General features: G+C 35.4%; 1 protein-coding gene across 2 annotated transcripts in view; it reads right to left on the bottom strand.

Moving 5' to 3' along the window:
• The window catches only part of RANBP17 (RAN binding protein 17), a 166,580-nt gene that overhangs the window by 113,467 nt on the left and 28,078 nt on the right, over window positions 1-25,035 (bottom strand). The window lies entirely within an intron of this gene.

Below are 25,035 nucleotides of genomic sequence, written 5' to 3'. Positions count from 1 at the left end.
AAGACTCCCCAAGTAATATCAATCTAGGATAGACTAATTAAGTTTGGTTTGATAACCATTCATTTCTTCTATTGCCTCTGAGCAAATTGTTTATTAGAGAAAGTTATTTTACACAAATCAAATCAAACTGGGTAAACCATTATATTTGAGAGAAACCTTAGCCATCAGTCAATTAATCCATCATTTTCTCCAGACACTTTTGTTTAACGAGCAGATCATATTATCAACAATTTAGATATCCTATGATTCAATTATGACAGAAAATTTATTGACAGCTTCTCTAATACTTTTGTTATGAATAAATATTAAATGTTCTCCACTTTTGATGAGCAAACCAAATGCAATCATGTGTTAAATCTAATAGTCAAAACCTGAGTGATACTTCCAAATGAAATGTTTTTAAAAAATATTTTAAACTAAAATAATTTAAACTATCTAAAAAAAAAAATCAAACATGCCTCACAATTTCTGAGAAACAAGCAAACAAGTTTTTGATTTCCACTAGCTGACTAAATAAAAACACATATATAAGAATAATACCAAATATGTATGAAGAGATTTAATGTAAATAAAAACGAATGGCTTGACGTAATGTTCTGTAAGACAAAAGGCATTATTACGTAAAAATGGTATTACCACAACATAAAGTTAGAGACTCTTTCAGCAACTACATGAAAGAATTGCCTAAAAGTTAATAGAAATAGATTCTCCAAATCTAATATGAAGATATTTGCTGTTACGAATCATGTCTATTAAAAAAACAATTTGTGAGTTGTTTATAATTACAGCTGTCTTAAACTCAAGAAAAGAATATTGCCTAACAAAAGATTACTCCCAGAATATTCAAACCTCTTGACAGACATCTCTCTTTGAAGAAATAAGATACCGACTCATTTACAACTGAGCTAACCATTTCATGATGAAAGGACCAGAGGACAATGGAAAAGCTCTATCTAAACTAATGTCCATTAAAGAGATAATGGAATTACGCAAACTTCTATCAATATATTAGAACATCATTATTACTTCAAAGTATTTTTCCTTGAGACAAGGAAGTTGCTTTTATAATGAGGGGGACTCTAAGTAGGTTTACAGCTGCAAAGGAAAAGTACTACAGCTGAATATCAGAGAGGTAAGTAGCCACATAATGAAAATAGAGCACACACTTATTGTCCGTCAGCATCTGAACAGTAAAAACTGCTTAACAGTGAATAAAACAAAGAGGTATTCATGTGAACCTCAGACAAAAGCTCTTCTTCAGGTTTTCCAGGTCTAATACATTCTATTCATAAGAAGCAAACATGTTTTTGTATGTAGATTCCATATCAGCAATATGTTGTGACCATTTCTTAACCTGGAATGCTCTTATCGTATATATCCTAGTTAAAAATATCTTAAACACAGGTTTATGGTTAAACATTTATAAAATACAACAAAACCATCATTTCCTCCCCTATCCTTACCTCCTCCTATTTGGACTGGTATATAATAAAATATTGTGTTTTACAGACATTATCTCTACTTCTTCAAGAGCTGAAATGACATAGTGAATTTATGCTGAATGGAAGCAAAAGAAAGGTCAAATGTACTTTATCAAAAAGCATGTATTTCCAAAATACCTGGCAAAAGTGATTTCACATCAAGTCATTCGCTGCCTCTTAGTAATTGCATACTCTACACTGATGGTTTCAGTGGTACCTATTAAGAAGTCCAGGAGCTATCATGCAGAAATATGGAATATTACTATTATTTTATGTTCTGCAACTTGAATTGCCAGGTACACAGCAGTACATTAACTTACAGCAAATATACTGTTTTACAGAACTCAACAGGATTCTTCATGTACTTACAGGCTTTTACTTCCATATAAACACAAAAGTTCTGATGTATCGGTGCTGTGGCACACTTTAAAGAGAACGGGCATTTCAAGAATTTTTTTTGTGGCAACAGCTGCTCAGCTTTGATGCATTCAACAGGAGGAACTGCATAAATTCTTTCAATCTAATTCCCAAATTAAGATCTGTTGCTTTATTTGGAAAGCAGTAATTAAAATTACAAAGAAAGTTATAAAATGAGTGAATGTATTTTAAAGATTCCTTTCTGACAGCTGCGCATGTGCCTGAGAATAGTAGTACAATATAAATAAATAGTAAAGATGATTAATCAATATGTTTTTTCACAAGACTGCTTGCTAGCAAGACAGTCACATCTACAGTAGCTCCCACTTGCTTGCTTGCACGGACACTAGCAATTATGCAGTCAGGACCAAAAGCCAATCCTAAAAAGAAGAAACAGCAATAACCATACAGCCATACAAATGGCAATGACAATGCAAGCAAGACAGAAAAAAGGCAGAATTACCTTTTCAGTAGTAGAGTGGTTTTCTATCAACTTAAGTGGACCATGAAACCGTACTGTCAAACTTCATTAAGTGTGATTCCTGGAGCTGGGACATCTACATCGATTCCCCTTCCAACAGATCCTATTTCTACCATAGGTGCATTTCGAGCACAAAATTAGCTTTTTAGTCAAACGAGACCACTTACCGGTACTCAGAACTCCCCGCAGCATAAGGTCCACTTATGTGTCTCACTGCAATTGTAAATATAGCCTATTACTTAAGATAGGGGTTTTTTCCCTTTGGTAACCATATCATGCCTACAAGATTAAACTTAAACCTGCTGCATGCGTGACAAGACTGTTGAATGCAAAGTATGTCCAGCACCATTTCACTGAGTGCTAGAGATAAGTGAGCTTAGAAAGGGCAGACAGACAGAAAGTAAATGTGTATTTGGACTATGCATCTCAAAGATTCCTTTTACCGGTAATTCATTATTCTTTTTTTTTTTTTTTTACTAATAATTCAGATGGATATTCATACAGTGAGAAAAACCAAGTAATAACACAGAGATTCGTATTTATGTTTTAGAACACTCCAGGTAGCTGCTCAGCAGGTAAGAAGAATGAAGAAACTCTTCTGTGTGGACACAAATGTAGATTTATCTCTGAAAGAAAGCATTCAGATAAATGGACAAGGCTTCATTTTGATAGCCTCCGAGAAGTTTTAACACTGCCTGTTACCTTTTTCAGCTATCTCTGCATGGAGATAACCAAGCCCTAAGGAGTCTGCTCTCTGAGTCAACACCTCAGCATCCAAATGCTTACAACCCTGGCTCGTGCAAAAGTTCAGCTACTCATAACTTCCAGAAGCTACATGGTTTTGCCTTCCTAAAACGAGAAACAGTTACTATGTTTTGCTGTAACATTCTAAAAAGTCTAGAAGGGAAGAATCAAATATTGATGAAAGATGGCATAAACTATCGCACAAATTTAGAAGGGTGTGAAGACTTGGATCCTTCTGAGGAGGCTAGTAAAAAGGATGTTACAATATCACTGAAGGACATCAACACCTTCTTGTCACCATAACAGACCATTATGTCTTTTTCTCTTTCAGAACCTATCTTTGAAATCCCATCATAACAAAGGAAGAGAAGGTTCCCTCTCTGAATGTCTAATGGCTGGAAGGCCTAAGTACCAGTCACCAGTAAGTAAGGAGGACTGAAATTATTTTTGCTTTTTGACCTTGTCTTGCCAAGCCAGACAGGTGAAAACACATCCATCTCCATCCTAAAACACCTACTACAATCAATACTGCCCAAACTGGCTTTGTCAGAGCTTAGCTACCAACCATCCCTGACATAAGTTTTCAGGAAAAGAGTGGGATGCTTCAAACTTTAGGTCTCAGATGACAAATCTTTTCTGATTAAAGATAGGGTGAGAGAATTTTTTGCTGTAACCTGCCATCTGAAAGAGCAACCAAAGAAATACAAGTTCAAGACCTGGACGTCCGTGCCTGAAGTGTTATAAATGAGTACACGCATGGACAGAGATTTCAAGAGTGGAGAACCACATCCATGTTACAGTTTGGACAGTGCTGAATACGATTCCTTCATTGTAGTGATGATGGGGAAGGATTCTCCCAGAAAATAGCAAGGTTTTTCTGTATGAGATCAACAGTCATTATTGTGTAAGCAGATTAATAATCATTTGAGCTTACCAGAAAGTACAGAGCTAATCTCAATTTTTCACTTATCTACAATAAAGTATATCAACATTTTTCTAAGAAGAAAACCTCAAAAGATTCTCTTCCTGCTCACAGCAAGAATATGGCTTAATGGACATGCAGATCTTAAAAGTGGTAAAGAAAATGCACTTACATTTCAAGTGATATGCCTCCCACAGAACGGGCAGACAAAAACTGCCTTCAGTTGGGTTGTCAGTTCAGGAGGTGACCAAGCTGGAACACTTTAATGATATGGAAGGCCAGAGGTGGAATTGAAAGAATACATGAAGAAAAACTTTGTTATAAAAAAAAGAACTTAAATAGAGCTAGAGTATTTTGCCTTTACACTCATACTCATGCAGCGGGGATGACAGAGAACGGGGTGTGAGAACACAGACACTAATGTTCTACAGAGGTACTGTCATAAACTGTTCTGGTCAGAACATACTATTTGTTTACAGGATAGCAACACATGCAGAAATGCAAGAAGTTAAAAGGCTATTTATACTTTCCCTCTTTAACAACAAACATCCATAATGAAAATGTTGTAACATCTATTAGGTCACTTACACATAAATACACTCATAAGAACTATACAGGAACTTCCCATTATTAGGAAAAAAAAAAAAACAATCCACAAACAAAACCAAAGAAAACATTTACTTCTGTAAAAGACTTGCTTATACAGCTGAAGCCTTATTCACACTTGCTAAATCTAACTTTTAATAAAAATGGGTCATGAGTCATGATTAAGTGATTGGCAGGTTAAGTGTTATTTTATTTGAAGAAACTTAGCTGGAAAGCCTTAACAAATCTCGTTTATCTCCAGAATATACATACCAGTAAAGATATAGTTGACTAGTACCTTATATGCTTACTAATCTGACTTTGGCTTTCTGCTCAATTATGGTGTTGGCAAAGCTAATTGGAGTACACTTTAAAATGGTTAAATATCTACGTGAACAATTGCATTGATGTTTAAATACTCTCATTCTGTCCTGTAGCTTTTATACAAAGAAAACTGTATAAAAAAAAATAAGTCAACACTTATAACTAAGCCTTCTGACTAAAAAGTTAAGACTATTTTTCAAATACGACATCCAACCCAAGAAAATTGGAAATAATTACACATATTTACTCACACACACTTCATACATTTATATTATACCAGCAATACAGTTTTTAAAAATTAACTTTGCTTGATTCTTTTTGTCTCCCAACTCATTCAGTTCTGCATATCTAATGGGACAAATGATAATAAAGCTCTTGGATGATAGCAAGTATTAGCACTGCCCAGTAAGGTGAATTTTATGCCTATAGTTAGATGATTCCTCCAAAAGAAGTGTGTTAGAGGTCTGTTTTTAATAACAGTTACTAGAATCAACACACCTACTGCTACTTGAGAATAAAACCAGGAGTTGGGAGCACACAACTGAGTCTCTGAGATCCCAGCCAAGCTACAGTAGGGTAAACCTGAAGATTTATCATCACTCACCAGCGAATCATTCAAGTTTTGTAATAAAATAATACACCCAGACTGTATAGGGGTATACAGTCACATTCTTATTTTCCTTTCTATTTGTTGTAAGGATCCACTGTCTCTTCCTGTACACTTGACTACAAGCTCTAAGAAACAATAATTACATTTTCACTATGGCTGATAACCTCCATTGTTAAAGCAAAGTATGTTTCTACATACCTTTTCAAAATAGGGCTGACACATATGTACACTAATAGTTTGGTATTTGAACACAACCAAGGCTTGTAGGTCCTATGGAAACACAAGTAATTGATCATTGTAATAACCTGGAACCACTTCAGAAACTCTGTATGTTTCCATTACTCCTAGCAAAACAGTGCCTACCTGGCCTAGTCAGAATAAATCCTGTTATGGAATATCTTAAACTCTACACACACACACCCCAAAAAAAAAAAAAAGCTTTAGGATTATGAATGAGTTATCTCAACTGTCACTTCAAATTCACTGAAGACATGTAGCACAGGAGGAATTCATTGTTCAAGCAGCAGGAGAAAGTGAGTGCGAGCAAGCGGGGAGAGAAAGGTGTGAGCAAGAACATGGGAACAGAAGTGGGAGAGAGAGAGTACGTGAGTGGGCTTGAGGTACCTCCAGAGGATGACACAAAACGTCTTTTGGAGCTGCGGTTCTATCTCCATTGAGCCTTTGGGATTAACACTGGGTGACCTATGGGCCTAAATTCACTCCGAAGTTTAGAAGCTTTTCTTGCAGCTGGAGAAAGTAACACCCTGAGCATACCCTGTGAGTCCTGGTGTTGTAAAGCCCTCAGTTCTGTCACGAGAGATTGTTAAATTCTCAAAATCCAAATTCAGTGTGTTTTCTCCTCTTTTAAGATCAAGATACCATGAATTTTTTCACTACAGCAGCTAAAATTCCTAATGTATACTTTGCCTCTGTCTGTTTGGAGAACTTAATCACTTCTTAACAGCTGATGTCTGTTGATGCAGTTTTTCCTCTCCGTTTCTTTTTAGCACAATACAATATAAACGTGAATTGCTACGGATGTCCTATCGCCCACCCCACCACCTTCACAACCATACCAGTACTTCAAAAGCTGTCTATCTGTCTCTGGAGTGGAATGTTGCAGTGCAGTTCCCAGGTTTTAAATGCCTAAATATAAAAGAAGGCCTATTTGAAATATGAAAAGTGTATGATTCATGAAATAAGGAAACAGTAACTTGATCATAACAAATATATTTGACCTTTAAAGTAGTAACAACAAACAATAAAAACACTGAAGTTCTCCTTTGCTGCCAAGTTTATTTTCCTCCTAAGTTGTGCCCCATTATGCTACAATAATCCTTCATTATTCCAGTACAATAATGCACAGTCTATCGTCTACCTATAGTTGTCTGGTGTCTATTTAGTTTTATAGCAAGCAAGCAATTTGAGAATATGGTAATAAAGCCTCAATCACAGTAATGATGTATGATGGGCTGTAATTTCTGTGTGCTAATGGTTTACAAACAGTATCACAATGATGACGGGAATCTCATTGATTCATTATATGAGTGCAATAATATCAAAATGACTTAATATAGATCACTATTTACTCATGCACACACTGATAACAACCTCTATATATCTGTATATAGAAATATATAGAAATAAAATTAGTATTAGTCTTTCCACATAAAAGTTCACACGGCACAAAACATTTTGTGTTGAGTTTCCTAAATCAATGTTTAAAGTTGAAATTACTGCATTGAACGGGTTCTTTGAAAAGCAACCCATTGATTTTAATCTGCTTGAAGCAATCAATTACTCCCTGTCCTCTTTATTCCAAACTGTAATGAAAACTAAACTGCGTTGTCTTGAAAACTAAATGTGAAGATGATCATAAACAGAATTTAAACTCCATGGATTATTCATATCTACCCATTTAGATTTGCCATTTCCATTATGAGTACATTTGCCATGAGCATTTAATGGACATCTAAAAGGGAATTCATTAAAGCAGGAGCTGTTGGCAGCACTTATGGGCTTCAGACTGCTTTATGTTTGCCTTTAATAGCTCGCTATTATAAAAGTGATATATTGTGTTCATCCCATTAGTAGTTTGCAGAAAGGTCTGTAAGACATAACAAATCCTTTTGAGTACTGTCAGAATCAAAACTAAATCACGGGGTATTTTTTTTTTTCAAGCAGCATATTACGATCCCAACAATGTACCGTTTTAGGTCATCTAAACTTTGATGATCTTAGCCAAGTAAGAATTTAATGACCCTACAGACAGTTTGTTCTTTTTTTAATGAAACACACATGAATTATTAATGCCACCTCAAATGCACAGATTTTTAAAAACTTGTCATAACTATTACGGTTAAGCATGCTTAAAAATGAAACATGTTTTCTCAAAAGTATTTTCTCACTTGTTTTGGGCCAAAGTAGTGTCAAGGCAAGTAGGAAGCTTAATGCCACCAACCTGTAGGTGAAGACACTGAAGAGCAAGCAGCCTCCACCCGCCTGCCTCCCTTCCCCTTGGCCGTCCAGAGATGAACAGAAGGGATATACTTGCACAAGGTACTTGCTTATTGGCAAATGAAGAAAGCAAAAGGCAAACTACTGCTAAAAGTAATCCAAGGTTCACGACAGAAACACCCCTACTTATCATAGCTCAGTTCTGCTTGACAGTTCTATATGCCTTTAGAAATAACATTATATAGTTTACCATCTAAGCGTATTCAAGCTGGTAGTATGAAAGTGTTACTGTGATTAAACCCTTATAGAATACAAACCAAACAAGTATTTGATTATTCACTGCTTGTTCACCAGAACCATCACCACCACCAGTCCGTCATACAGAATACAATTCTGCTTGTTAACTCGTGCTCCCTCTGCTGACTTTCTAGTTGTAAGACATACTATATCCTTCCCAATAGATGCTGTTTATTTATTTATTTATTTGTAAAGAAAATGGTGGATTTCACATGTATAATTACAACCCCCTACTTTTAAAAGGATTACCACAAGTACTAATAAATATGAATCACAAATTGTCTCTCTGGTTCTAGGTATTTACTTCACAAAATATGAACTTCATTTAAATCTCAGTTGTTTAGGAGAACACCTTTCCTCCTTAGCTTCAAAGGGTACTGGCAACTTTACAAGGCAGTCCTGGTACTGTACTAAATTTAGCCACAGTACCATGACACTCAGAAAGCACATATACAGAAAGACTTTATAAACTAAAGTCAGTTGCAAAGCATGTGTAGTTAGAACAATTATCTCATAGGATGAAGACTATCTCCATACTTTCAGCAACCAACTTCTCTAAAAGATGATGAAGTTGAAGAAATAAGTAGCATTTATCACCTATCAATGAATTTCAAGTGATTGACACAGAGCAAATTACTTTACCATGTTCAGATATGCCTGATTAGGATGAGAGGAATGAAATCATTAGTATTAGGAGAGAATCCAGAGAAGCAACTGGTCATTCTCACTTCACTGCATTTGAATTTCCAACGACCATAATTTACAATAATTTGAAGGATGTTAAGTTAATAAATCTCACTGATTCAAAAAGCTACACACAGTAATATACTAATATAGGCATCCGCAAGGAAAGATAAGAGATACCTATATTTATGAGATAGATATGTAGGTAGAAGGAAACACAACTGCTTGTGAATTATATCCTCTGTGGCAGTTGTCTTGTAAAAATTCTAAAATCCCTTCCTTGACCTAGGAACAACTAATTGACTTCAGTGAGCTGGCATTTGATTATTTTAGATAAATGTTCATGAAATCAGTATTCTTTTATAATTCACTATGTGTGTGTTTAAACATATAATTAGTCTGAAATTTTTTATACCAACTTCCAAGAAAACGTGGAAGTCTAGAATGGTGGGATAGGTATATATGAGCTCCTCAGGTCTGTATTAGACCATTAGAAAACCCACATCTGGGAGTTACGTCTCTGTAATAAAAGATGGCATTTTCATAACAGCAACAGGAAGCTGTACAGTTTATTCTCATGCAAAATAACAATAGATGTGGAATGACTCTCAAGAAGTCTTTGAAGCGCCTCATTTGGATGTGTGGCTGAACATGGGCAACAGTGTATGTAAAAAAGAATGATGTATGTGTGCTGCAACTAATACAAGTGCTGGAATCTCTAGTTCATGGAAACTTGACAGTGAACTCACTTTCTGCAAGAAAATTACAAATTGTCATAGATTCTACTTGGAAAGTTATCCAGTGCCCTGCATAGCCAAGATCATGGACAGCACAACCAGAAAAAGTAGATGTACCATTTTCAATCCTGATCTCAGTTGAAATCGTTGATTTCACAGCATGCTATGAACACCTTCAAAAGAGTCTCATTAGCCAAAGTTACAGAATCCAATATTCTGTTTGAAGAAGAGCAGAAGACTGTATATTTAAGGAAGACCATCAGAATTCCTAAACTTCAACATGTTCATACTGTAAGTGTATTCAAAATGGTTGACAAGAGACGTGAAAGGGTTTCCAGTCTAAGCTCTTTGGCCTTGCAAAAATAAGCTCATGTCAATGCCTTGAAAAACTTTTGAAGAAACAGGCTTCTTCAAAATATCTATACCAACCCTACTACAGATTCCTAAAATGAAGTTGCTTATCTCTCATGGCTTAAAATAACTCTCACTGGCTTACCTTACTTGGATAGAAAGCACACTTAAAGACACTGACCTGTCACCTGGACCTTTATGAGTGGTCCTGGATCTGAAGGTGACAAGCCAAATCTTCCCTAAGGAGAAAAATGACCTGAGGTAGGTTGGTTTGCCACAAGACCTCCCAGAAAGATGCCAATCTGCTGTGCAACACAAAAAAGGAAATAATACAGTAGCAATGGGTTCATTTTCCTTTTCCTGTAGAGAAAAATCCTATCTGTGTAGCCTCTAACACCATGCCTTGTATGCTCTTTTGGTTGTGACCACCAAAGCCAATCACATAAAAGAAAAAAGTCTCCATATCTATAATTTCTAAAGTATTTTCCCAGTTTAAGATCTGGGTTTATCTGAGAAAACTTTACTGCTTTTCCTAATGGTACAATAAAATGGGATGAAAAGTGCAAATGATCCAGATATTTAGTGGAAAGGAGAAAAAAAAAATAAAGATCAGATTTCATGACCCAATCAGCCTGCCCACCTTCACCAACCCATTTCTGAATAGTTTTAGAATGCTGCTGGGCTAAAAAACTCTCACACCAACTCCATTTAATTGTCTTAGTCTTTCAGTGTCTAAGTCAGGTAAACTTTTGTCTTTAATTTTTGCTCCAAATTTTCAAGGACATGCAATATCTCTCTCACCAAGAGTCCCAATACAGAAACTTCAGATAAATCTGGCTGCCTTAGTTTCTGAAGTCACTAGGTCAACTGAAGAGAAAATAAGGCCTTAAATAGTAATTCAGCTGACCAAATTTCTCAGAATTGCTAAAATTCTTCCTACCTATTTGTAAGGAAATATATTTGCTGAAGGAAACATTAACTTCTGAGTATATGCTTAAGTATCTTATGAAAAAGAAATAGTTCTGTTCTAATGAATAATCACTCTACACATTTTCTACACTCAAAATTATCTCAACACAAAGAAAAAAATCTGACTTAAGAACAATTCAACATCTTCCTTTCACCCCCACTTTAATGACAGTTAAGGCTGTGGAAAAAAAAAACCCCATGCCTATCCTACTTTTTTGATGAATGACTCTGCTGTTGAATCTCAGCAAGTATTTCCAGTGAGCACTGAAGCAAGAACAACTCTAAAAAGGACGAGTAAAATAGGTTTAAAATACCCAATTAAAATTCAGATGTCCATAAAAGTCACTCACAATTTCTCCACAGCGATGTCTGTTCTTCTTTTCCTCATCATTTCATCGATTACTTTTAATGACAGGAACAGAAGAAATTCCGTTTCTGAACTCCCTTACTATAGAAAAAGTAAAGCTTAAAATAGTAACAAAGAAGTAACTCACCAAAGCAACTGACTTAAATGGAAGGATCCCACTAGTATATTGAAGGAACCTGCACTTAATTGATGTTTGGATAGACATTTTGAACTGCTGGTTTCATGTGTTCTTAGCCCAAGAAGTCCATTCTCTCAGAAAAGTATGTTTTAGGGATTTCATGTGTCTGCCACGTAATCAAAGAGGCACTAAGTGCAATACCCAGAAAAACTAAAATTAAGTTAAACCTTTCTTTCACAGAGATTCTCCAATTATAGCATGAACCATTAAATCTCAAGCGAAAAAGGGAAATTCCCCTGCACAGAATGACTGATCATCTGATCACCTACTATCAAACAAGTTTGTTTATTGTCTCCTACTCCTATTAGGAATTCACAACTATTGTTTCTTCAGTGTCCTTAGATCTCTTCAATCAACTTGAAGCATAAGACTGCCTATTGTAGCTATGCAGACCAGTACAAATATATTTTCAATATTCTGGGAAATTTTAAAGCACTGAAAGACTGCACTGAGTAGCATTAAAGGTCTAGCAAATATCCATCTTACAATTGATGACTAGTAAGTCCTCAAGACTGAAAGGCCACGGCTGACCTGCTAGTCATCAGGAAGCAATGCTGCTGAAAGCATTTGGAAACATAGATGTAAATCCTGAACTTCATCATGTCACAAATTTTATTCCTCTGACAGTAACAGTACACACAAGGTAGGTAGATAATAAATGATAAAGAAAAAAAATTAGACTGTCCATATTTACATTAATGGAATATGGCAGGAACAAGCTAAAACCCCCTAACATGTATAGCAGAGATATCAAGAAATACCTCATGGTTCAACTCTTTTTTTCTATATTTGCAAACAACTATCACTAAATCCAACTTTGCCTGGAACATCTTAATTCACTAGAGTATATCTATAATTTGCTGAAAGCACTGGGAAAAGAGTGCAGGCATTATCAAAATATTCGGATAATCCATGAATTGACACACAAATAGGAACCGGAGTGCATGCTGGAAGCCCTTTCCTTGACTGAGCAAAATGCAGTTTCTGCACAGATCTCTGTTCAAACCTTTCTTGGTGAAGTTATTTTCATACAGATGCAAAAGGAAGGACATAGGTACGACATCTCATCTGTCTCAGAGGAAACCTTTCACTTAATTTGTCATGAAGCATTTTACAATGACGTGGATGTTTTCTTTACTATGATAATTTCAGACAGCATATCGGGCCATTTACATAAGGCATGTGAAGCAAGGGCAGTCCAAATAAAAAAACAACCCAAAAAACCCACCAACAAACAACAAAAACCAAAACCTTGATTCAGAAATCTGATGACTTCATCAACCTGGAAAGTTTCCAGATCAAAGGAACTACAAAATAGAGGAAATAGCTGAAGCCTCATTTATATCTCAAACCCCAAAAGGTTTCTTATACTATATCCTGGATATGACTGCTGCTGCTCTGCAGGAAAGAGTCCTTAGCAATTCAGCTCCATTGACTTTATCTCTTCTAGAGTGGAAGTGATGTATTCCTGGTTAGACTGGATGGTTAGGTGACAACAGCTTGATGAAAAGAGACAAAGTTTTCTGTACATGCTGCTGCACAAACACTTGTCTTCTTTGTTTTTAAAGTATCAGGTCAACATTGATCTTTCAGTACAAATACCTGTAAATGAGTCTAAAAAGCGTGAAAAAAAATATGAATAAACCATCGTAATAGGAATGCAAACTATCCGATACTGTTTTTTTAATAAAAACAGGAGTACTGATATGAGAAGAAAAGGTAAAAGGAGAAACGGAATGTTCTTTGGGATTCTGGATTATACCATAAATTGTGCCTGTAACAAAGTAAGCAGAAAATACTCCAAGAGACTGACAGTTTACATGCAACGTTTAACACAGGTCAGAAACTGCGCTTTTTTGTAAGGTCAAAAACAACTGACCTTGAGGTCACAAGGAGTGGAATTTTGTACTTAATCTACTCAATTATCATGTTTGCTTCACATGTAAGAATAGAAAATGTCAGTGCATAAAGGTACCTGGAAAGATTATTACTTGAGTTACATATTTTCGGGGGCGGGAGGGGGGATCTTTAAAATGAACTTAAATCAGTGCTCTAGAACAGTTCCTATTTAAGAAATACATATTCCCCAGATAAATCTAAAATGACAACACTATTCTAAAGGAAAATCTAGAGGATCACTTAGAGGACTGTTTTAGTAACATACTAGTTGCTGGTAACTAAATTAAGTTCTTAAGTATTTTTGAAGGAGATGTTAAACAGCTGATCAACTAAAATTAAACAAAAAACCTTTTAGCATTGCTGACCAGTGCAGACTAGGAACATAGTACCTAAACTGAATGATGTATAATTCAACCAGTATCAACAAGAGTAATCTAATCTCCTAGGATTTTACTGTTTTGTTCTTTTTTGACAGATGTACTTACCATGTGTTATTTTGCATTTTTTTCTTCTCTGAATTACACAAATATGCAATAAGCAATTTCATAATTAAGTTTAACTTGAGTCATAAAAACTGCCATAGTCTAATATTAAAGAATTATTCACTCTGCTCTGAACTCTGATGGTTAATTTACTTACTTCAAGGTCTGGGAAATTAATTCATTAAGCTACTTAAATAATGAAGATATGCAGGCAACATACAGCAACAAAACCAATACAGTTTAGATGAGTAAGTCATAAGATAGCCTGGGGTTTTTTTTCCCCCAAGATGCCCTATCTGCTGTTTATTCCTTCTTGCTAAGTTGGTATGGGATATACAGCACAAGTGGAAAGGTCCAGCAGTTAGAAGTTACTCAGAGAAAAGGATCTGCTTGAGGTGAAATGATAACTGAATTATTAAACAAAGAACATCATCAATCTAATCAATACAAACAATATAATAAATACAAAGTAGTATTCAGTGACATGGACAGAAAACATACATAGTGTCATTACAACTGAGTCCAGTCATCAAAGACAACGTAGAGGCAGGTAAGCCAAAAGGCAGACATACATGAAAGCAAAATTTGAAACTACTTCTGTAACATAGAAAAAGGAATTATATTAGGCTATATCAGATAAAAATCACTAAGCAGTGTAATAGTTCCTCTGTGCTAGAATAAATTTAAATACACTTGCATCAAAAATAAGATGAAAAATGCTGAAAAATTGATTCTTTAAAATTCCGCCCATCAGCATTCCCTAAATCTCAATTTCTGAGAGAGGTAAGCAAATTAAACAAACTAATAGCTATCACTCACATACTAAGGGAATGGAACAGAAAATTAATTGATGCAAATACTTAACAGTCAACTACTACCATGCCTATTTTGCATATAAAAACAAAACATGAAAAAAAGGGCACTTCATTATAGATCCAAACATCTCCATGTGTGTGAAATTAGTTACAAGTGACTTAGCCTAGTTTTGCAAATGAACTACACACCTAACTTCACAGGAAATTTCATGTTCTTCTGTCAGCATAAATACTAGAAATTTTCAGAAAGCAAATCAATGAACAGGCAATCTCATTCCTTTTTAAAATATACTTGTAACATTGTTAGGAAAGTATTTTCCTTATTCTTTCCTTAGCATGCAACAGGTTTTTTTGTAGTTAAATTGCCGTACTAAATTGCCTGAAATGTAACTCTAATAGAAGGAAAAGTTAATCATGTTTGCAGCATTTTGTGACATACCGTACCACTGTTTTATCAGCATTTTGCTGTTACCACAGCTTCTCTCTTCTCCTGCCACCAGATCAATTTGTTCTGGGCACTTGCTATTAGAAATACAGTAGTCTCTCTCAAATCACAAATTATACTCACATCCAAATAACCCAATAATATATTTTCCAAACACTTAAGTCGTCAATAATTTGGAGTGGAAGTAGGATTAGTTTTTAAGTCCGCAAGTGATGGTATCAATTCTGAAACATTTAAATATTGGTTTACAAATATTGCTTATAGCTTAATAGCATCATAGACGTAACTTCACAAAGATATTGGCTCTAGACAGTAATTATATCCTCAGCCTAATGTTGCAGTTAATGGACATACACATTTCAATGATAATTGCAATGCCTGAACATGATAATGTGCCTTTATTAGCAGCTACAAAATAAAGCTCAGTTACAGCCAAGTGCAGAACTGAACTATGCTAATTATTTATTTTTAAGATTGCCTGATTTGTATTATAAAATTCTAAAATAAAATAGCACAGCACTTAAACCAGTGCTTTAATTGCAAACATGTGATTAAATAATATCTATATAAAGATTCATGCAGGTTTTAGTTGTCATGAGCAATGAGCCAAAAGATAACAAGGTTAGTAAGATAAAGGTGTAGGTAACTGAACAGCAAATATACAGCACTTAAGGCGGGGGGAGCAGGGAAGGAGATTTTAAGGATTTAAAGATTTTAAACAGCATTGCAAGAAAAGGAGGAAGACTAGGAGTATATAATGTACAATTTTGGAAAAGAGAAAACAAAACAAAAATTTCCCCAAGCAAACGCAGAAGAAAAAGTACTGCATAGTCCAAGAAGAAAACCATACTGATTCCTGCATAAAACAACCAAGTAAAAAAAATGACAGAATTGAGGATGTGTAAAATGAAGAATACTTCATAACTCAGCCTGATGAGAAAACCAATGTTTATGACACTGCAAAGTTCCTTTGCTGTACAGAATTTCCAAGTAATCGAGAAATTCAATAAAGAAATTTCTAAAAGTAGTTAAAGAACAGGCACAGTGTATTGTGATTTAATGTTTGCCAAGGCATTGTAAGTAAGAATTGCCGTCTAGTCCCATGAATTAAAATGTCACAGATTTTAGCTCACTTGTTTGTGGTTTTTTGTTGTTTTTTTAATTTAAAAACAGAAAAAAACCAAAAAATTCTGCACTAAATACTTAAAGAATACTTAAAGAAGTATTAGATTTCTTCAAAAGAAATCCAATTATTTTTCACATGAAGCAAGATGGTTGTCAGTGCAAACCACAATCTAGAATTAAAAATAACTATACATTTTTATAAGTAATGGCACAATTAACTTAGCTTGTCCAATCTTTAGGCAATTAAGTAAGTTCAAATTTTAGTTCAGGAATATTTGCTGAAAGTTCTTTCTGCTCATGGTAGGGTAGGAACTATGATAGAAAACATGAAAGGAGATCTGCCTGAGTAACATTTACTTGAGTAAATCTTCTCTAGCTCCTAAACTTGCTAAAAATTGGTGAGTTGAGAAGTCAGAGCCTCGAAGAGGAAAGAGCCAAAGTAATTCACATACATATGAAGCAACATTTTTTTCTGAGGACAATAATAAAAAAACCACACTGCCAATTCTTTTGTCCAAAAAACCTGATGAATTCTGAACACTGAGCTGCTCCAAGCCAAACTGGCAACTCCAATCCCAGAAAAAGATCCTACACTTAAAACGCTGCACTCCAGATTTGACTAGTTTTGTGGTTGTCTCCATGCTGGAAGACAGATAGTTAGTTCAAGAAACATTAAATGTTCTCATTTCATTTTTGCTCTTTAAAGCTTTGGAAACAAGATTTTTCTTTACAGGTATGACTAAAATCACCAGGAAATTACTTGTCAAATAATACAACTGTATTTGTCCATTTCAGTCTTATCTTTCCCAGCATTTTGACCATACTGAATGCTGAGCCTATGTAAAAAGCTTGATATCTCTTTGAAATTTAAGTTGGTACCTTGTAACCTCTTAAGTTCTGTAGGTAAGCATAATATCTTATTTGTTATATTTTAAAGCTAAAAATGTTTAGAAGAAAAAGTTTACAAAAATGGCATTAATGACATTTCTTAGGAAGTTTGTATTAGTTCTACAGCTCTGGAAAAATCCTGCAATACTTTGATCACTCATCATGATAATATCTACTTACTTTGATTTCTGTACTAGCAATTATATTCTATTTAATTCAGCATGGACAGTTACATGAATCTAGAGGCTTTTATGATCAGTACTATGTAGTATTTCCTTCCCATCATTTATTTGGAAAAAACACATACCTGTTGTGTTTGATAAAACAAACCTAGTTCTGCTTGTGACATTCCTTTCCCGCACATATAGCCACAGAGGGGAGGCTACACACTACCTCAAAAGGAAATTAATTTTCCAACAGCTGTTGAAGCTTTTCATCAGTACCAGATGGATCCAAGCCCCACTAAAGTCAATCCCTACTTTCTTTTCCTATATGAACTGCAAGGAGATTGGATGAGAACAGTGTGGTAACTGTGAAACAGTGTAAAAATGGGATTTGGCCCAGTGAAGGAAAAAATACCAGTGCCAATGTTTTTCTTCTGAAACAACCATTCTTTATTCTTCCTAGACTATGCCACAGAAATAAGTTGTACCCATTTCTCGCTATGATGCTTCCTTAACAAACTCTAAATGTTAAACTTAAATGAGAGGCATTTCATGCAATCTGAAAAATATTCAGTTCAATTAAAAATAATTGATGCATGGTGAAATAATTCTTCCCAAAGCTGCTGTAAAATCTTCAAAAAATAAAGCTACTTAATAATTTTCATCTCCTACAGGCTAGAGAGAAGCATTATTGCATATTAAAAATTGGAGTGTGGTTTTCCCAGAGGTAGAAGAAAGTTATTAAAACAACCTATTTATTGTTGATATAACTATCCATTTGTGCTACACAAAAAGTAACAATTTCAGTACATTAAAGGAAAAGCTAATTAAGGCATAATTAGTATTTTCTATGTTTTGATAATTAAGGGTTAGTTGGCTATTTCTTTTCAAATTTCTATTTGATGTACCCCAACAATGCCTTTAATGAGCAGCTAACACTATTGAATCCCTGATGGCTGAGGAGTTTAGTGACCACTACTACATTACTTTCATTTATCACTGCCTCTTTACCTATAAATTAAAGTAGCCCTGTAGCTATGTTGATCTACTTTATATCAATTTCTTCATCCATATCAGCTGAATATGTATGGCATTAACCTCATTTACTAGTTTGGAAAAGCTGAATTAAAATGAGATCTAATTTCTAGTGCACAGAACAATTTCAAAACTGCCTGCTAATTTCCAGCACCTGTCAGTGTTGTGATCTTCACCTCATTGTAATGAAATAAAACAGTATATATATTTTACAGCTCAGAAAAGGATAATCATTCATAAGTGTTAAGACATCATTAATCATGAAGATACAGAATCTTTTATGAGATGCACACAGATGAACAACACCTTTACTTGCAAAGGTCTCCACTAAAGTCAGTGGGACTGCTGCAGATCTCTGGGTCTTATATTGTGCAGGGTGAAAAGTAGTCACATTCTGCACAACTATGTTTTGGGTTGGTGGTTTTTTTTTTTTTGCTAGGTCATGCTTCTGTGTCTGCAGGCAATGGAATCAAAGAAATATACATATACTGAAGAAATACCAAAATAACATAAGACAACAGAATACACACTACACATTATAAGAGAAGCCTGTGTTCACTGGTTAGATGATACCTGGTTACATGCGTTTTTTGCTTTCAGCTACTGCAAACAACATTCAGCAAGGAAATTATATTTTTTCCTCCCCTCTAAACGCACTGTAGTCTAAATTCTAAACTCTCCAGTTATTTTTTTATCATAATGCAGATCTACCTCATATATCAAGTCTATAATTTAAAAGCTTTAAAAACACATATAGATGCAATCCTAAAAGTTAACACAGTAACTTCTTTATATTGTCCACATAAGCAAATAAAACATGTGCAGGATACAGTAAGAAATCCTATTTGCATCCCCCCACCCCACTTTATAATCATGCTTCAATGTGTATTTGTAAAGGCTCTTTATGAAACATTAATCCATACTCCTACTTCCTTCTTCACTCTTAACTGCCCTAGATTAAAAACCAGACCAGATTCCCCAGATGACTCAACTGATGCACCCACAGAAGGTGGCAGCTGTATCTCTTCATTTGTACATGGGGCTGTTGCCCAGAAACAGAACAGTTTGAATTCTAACTCATACTTTTCTACCTTGGGTCCCTATCACTTTTACTTAAGGCTGGGACAAAAGAAAAACATGGCTTGCTGAAACACCCTATTGCCAGTGATCCTTACTTCTGGAGGTATCCCTCGAAGTAGAGCCATCTGGTACAGATTAAAATTACCTCCAGACTTCTCTAAACACATTCAGGGCTACTGTTTGATTAGAAAGAGCAGAACAGGGAACCATTAATTGCTTCGCAGTGGAGCAGAAGAGTTTACTTAAGTGCATTTTAACCAATAAAATCTTTTTAATATACAAAACAAACACCAACCTTGCAAGCATAACTATACTGGTTAAGATTATGGGTGGGATTTCTTAAAAATAGCTCTGCTTATAAAAGCTGAAAACAGAACTCGAGCCATGATGTGTAATCAGGCTCTGCTAAAGAGCATAGCTCAGTCTCAAACACTTGCTATTACTAATGTTGTTCTCACCACACTACCCTTACCTAACACGTGAACAGGTTCCAGCTTTGACCTCTCTGTTTCAGGAATGGCAATAGTAAACTAAAGGGATAACTCTAGTTAAATAGCGCCACATGCTGTAGGAATCAAACATGACAAGTGCAAAATTGAGATAAAATCCTTAATCTCACTTAGAATGCCACAAAAAAAACAGAGTGTAAGTGACATGACAGACAGTTCTACACCCTAATTCTAAACCCTACTTCACACATTAATTACATTAAAAATATTAATGTAATTTCTTTCTCACATATAGAACCACCGAATTGTTCACTAAATACACTTTCAATCACAAAATATTTAACAGCTAAAAGCATTCCCCCAAAAAACTGAAGATGCAAAGGAACTAACAATAAGGAGAACTTGACTTCTGTATGCACACACTTTTCAAGAGCACACTATTAGAATAACTCTTTATTATATCTCAAGAGAAAAGTCTTCAACCAAACCCATCCTTTTTATAAAATCACTGTAAGCTGTGTAGATACAAAAAACTGAACTGAACACTGTTAAAAAGTGTCAGGACTCCAGATTACGAAGATGCCTTAGTGTTAAATTTGTATCAAGTTAAAGATACAATTCTAAAGTTAACTTAAGAAATTTTAGTAATTAACTTAGCTAAGTCAAATTTCCTATGATATGTTAATCGGCAAAACTTATCCAACAAGCTACAGTTTGATTTACTCTTGGCAATCTCTAACTACCAATTAGAGACAGTCAGACAGCCAAATACGCCCGCCCGTGCCATCAACTGCTGATCTAGCCTCTCCCCCAGGGGTGAGTTTGGAATAGATGCGGTTTGAACCACTCTAGGGAAGCCTACAAACCCCTCCTGTTGCTTTTTTTCTCCTCCAAGGACAAATCTCTGATGTGTCTGGAAGCAGAAAAAGGTCCTGGCTAACAAGTCTTGCCTTTTTATCCTTTTTTAGCTTAAATTAGTGTCCCAAGTACAAAAATGTTGAACTATATTTATTATCTGAGTTAACAAATACACTCTGCAACAACACAAGCAGCATTCAAGCGCAAGGAGCAGACCTCAAGATCTGGTCTACCTGCCACAGCAAGGTAAGAACTTGGGCTGTAACTCATGAAGCACCTGCTCATTAAGTGACAAATCTGCTCTAACCCACAATAAAAAAGGCCGCTAATACATTCTTAGCACCCCCAACCTATTTTTTGCACTTGCCATGGAAAGTTACACAACTTAGCAGAGATGTCACCAGATAGTCCCTCCAAACTGCAGTGAAAGTCCCACCTGTGGCTAGATAATTAAGAAGAGATCTTCCTTAGCATGGATGAGGCGTGAACTCATGTTTTGAGCTGGAAAAGGAGTCCGTCTCCTCTGCCAAATCTCCATGTTCAAAGATACTGCAATTCCTGTCACTCTTAGTACTCATATTCTTTTTCCTTTTAAAATGGCTGTAATGAGTTACTCGAAACATGCCATGCTAAAATAAATCCCTGAAATAACAGAAAAATTCCTTATTGGTGGTTGGTTGACATAACACACAATACAAATAGGAGGGCTCATTTCCCCACTAAGCATGCTTTTCACTGGCTAAGCCATAGCAAACAACCATGACCATTTGTAACAGTCTTATTATGAAGCATGAGATTAGACCAGCAGGACTTCTGGTTTATTCTGTACTTTATGGAAGAATGAATTAAGTATACCTGGACATATATCAAAAGCCCCCATAGCATCCTGGGTAGTACACACCAGTACTCTGTTACTTGTATAGTTAAAAAGCTTTCCCTGAGTCTTCCTTGCTACAAATTAAGCCTATTACAGCCCGTCTTTCCCTTGAAGGGCACTGAAAACATCTGATCTCTAGCTTTCCTAGAACGACTCTTGACATCCTCGATTTTTGTCCCATACCAATATCCTATTTGCTAAACTAAACGAAAGCAGTATCTTCTGCATCTTATTTGTGGTGTTGTACTCTCCCATTTGTCTACAGTTTTCTCAAAGTGTGGTGCCCCAAATTGGACACATTGTGCCAGCTGAAGCCCAATCAGAACCAAATATTCAGAACTGAATAAGAAATTCCAGCACCTGACACAATATTCCTGCTACTTCAGCCACAAAGATGTTGTATTTTTCTTGTGTGCAAAAACAACACATACTGTTGAGTTACCCCTGCTTACACTCCACAGCTTTTTCTGAAATAATAATGCTGCCTGGTCAGAGATTTCCCAGTGGTAGCTCTAAGAGGGAATTTTCATTCCTAAGCTCAGTGTTTCACCAGCATTTTAAACTTTCAGGTTATTTCTCCAGCTAATGAAGATCATTCTGAATTCAAATCCTGTCCTTTGTGATCATTTCCTCCCAGTCTAGTGTCACTTGCAAATATAAATAAATAATTGTATAGTTGTTGATATGTTAAGAATATCGCAAAGGAAAAAGCCTCATTCAAAACAGCAGTGTGTTTGATGTCAGGAATCAGATTTCAATGCAATATTACACTACTTACAGTAGTGGCTAACAGTGGCACACTACGGTAATGCTAGAGCTACCACAGATAGAAGCTGAGACTACAATTTCAGTAAAGCACAGCGCAGTGCTCTTCCAGCCAACTTATCTTCTACTACCCTGCCAGCATCCCAATCAGCAATATGCCACAAAAAGATGACTCTGTGAAGGCTAAGTCATATCAGCATGAAAACAAAACATCTATTGATAGACAAATAGATATTAATAGTGCTGTACAGTACCAGAGAATCCAGGCTAGTATTAAACAGACATATAATATATATTCATTCAAAGGTCTATCTGATCCAAAAGACAGTGTCTTGATGTATTATTTTTGTATTGGAAACATAATGGTACTAAAAGTATATTATAGTATCATGGAAGAGATCTCCAAGGTTTTGCTATTCTTCCTTAGACAGTAAGCCCCAGTGGACTGTTTAGTAAGAATGCATTTATTTACCCAGCCAATTTTCTTTTTCTATAATGAGTTTGCATTTATTATATGCACATACTTAAGAATATGAGTTAATGAACAAAATTTGTATATTTATATAGACTTGTTCTACAATTTCATTAGACTACTCTGCCTTCTCTAACAATTGTCTGTTTTTCTGTATGCAAGCATATGCTGAGATAGAGAAATATTCTCAAAAATTATTTCAACATGGCTGAAGCATACAGAATTTCCATTATCCATTCTGTAAATAAAACAATTCAAGCAATCCTGAATATTTATATAAATGTGTATTAACTTAGTCATTTGATATATATCTGATTTTTCTGCTTCCAAGTGTGAGCCTTTTTATTGCATATTTGTAGATAGCTGCCAGCAAGACACAGTATCAGAGGATTTACAACTGTGAGGGTAGAATGCCATCTGCTGCTATACTTGCTGCTACAGCAGGATAAAACAGAAGAATCATACAAGTGTTGCTTTCTGTCTTTCTCTTAACTGTAAAATGTATACAAACATCTCATTTTATTAAAAATTAAAAAAAAAAAAACCACGAAAACTGGGTGCTCAGATGCCTTTACACACAGCTTTTGTTGTAAAACAATGTCATACGGACCACAGGATTCTATCAATGCAAATGAGAGGCTGTTACATCAGGCCTTCTAGAACAAAACAAAAAAAGAAAGTGTAATTTGACTGCAAACTAAATTATACTGGTAGATGTAATCAAACCATAAAAAAAACCCCAAACCACCCACACTTTGAAAATGCATTTGCAATGAACTATGGAGTTGCTAGACTGGGGCTAGAATTTAGAAATACCCCTTAAACTGTTAGACACCATGAAAGCCTTGCAAAATTCCCACTTTCCCAGTCTGGTTACAAAACACACATCATGAGCAAAGGCAGTATATGGAATATGATGTATTACCAGTTTGATTCATGTCCACTTATCAGGGCGGGGGGAAAAACCAAAACAATAAAGCGAAAGAAAACAAAACCATTTTCTTAAATTCATCCTACAGTTTTCGCCCATGTACTTTCAGTAAAAGTTAATTCTTTCTGTACAAAGTGCACTTCAGTAAATCAAATGGAAACATTAGCCAGCATTTTACTCAATAATTAACCATTTAACCTTCCACACAATGCAACTGCAGAGGCAGTCTTACAGTTATTCAAAACACATTGCTGAGCTCGATAAATTCATATGTATTGAATTCTGGTGTAGCTGGCAAATGTTCAAGTTTTACATTTTTTTCTACTGACAACAGAGCTCCAGGTGATTATAAATAATGCACTTCAGTTTTCGCCTGCTGCTTCACCCACTCACAAACGCTTCTTCCAGCTTTCTGTAAGGATGGACATAAAAAGCTTAGGTATACAATCTCCTATAACAATCTGTTACAGCATACTATACATTGATAGGGCTTCTCCACACAGTTACACCTCAACGAGTCAGAATATAAGGTGAAACCAAAACTCTCAAAATCGGATAGAAAGAAAAAATAGTCCAGGAATTACAGATCAGAATAACAACTACTGTACAGCCACGTTGCCTTTGAACTGCCATCAGTAGGAGTTTTCCTAATGAAAATACCAGGAACATGAGTACATTTTTACTGTGTACCTTCTGTTACTTAGCATTTAGAGAAGTGCACCATACTTAAAAATAACAAATCAGCTTTGACAATTGAAAGGAACACATTGCTTTCATGAAAAAGTAATTCAGTATAGTGTAAAACTTTATTTTTAATACTAAGTGAGGAACCATTCAATAAAGTTGAAGTACAGTTCAAACCTGAAGGGATAAAAGAATTCTTGAGATTGGGACCGTTCACCAGAAAGCAAGGATAGAGTACTAGACAAGTAAAACCAAATCTCAGTCACTGTCACAATTCTTGCTAAAGATTTGCTTGGGGCTCCAACAGAATTCTTTCAGCCTCTCTCAAGATCAATTGATCTCATCCTACTGACATTCTCTTTATAACATCTATATTATGACTGTCCCCTACAGTTAAGGTGAATTAACTGCTGCTTCTTCAAAAAATGCATCTTACTTTTCCCTCTTCCCTATTTAAAATGC

Source organism: Harpia harpyja, chromosome 20 (genome assembly GCF_026419915.1).
Source record: "Harpia harpyja isolate bHarHar1 chromosome 20, bHarHar1 primary haplotype, whole genome shotgun sequence".
Lineage (NCBI taxonomy): Eukaryota > Metazoa > Chordata > Aves > Accipitriformes > Accipitridae > Harpia > Harpia harpyja.
Note: the sequence above shows the minus strand (reverse complement) of the source record. Positions and strands in the feature narration are given on the sequence as shown.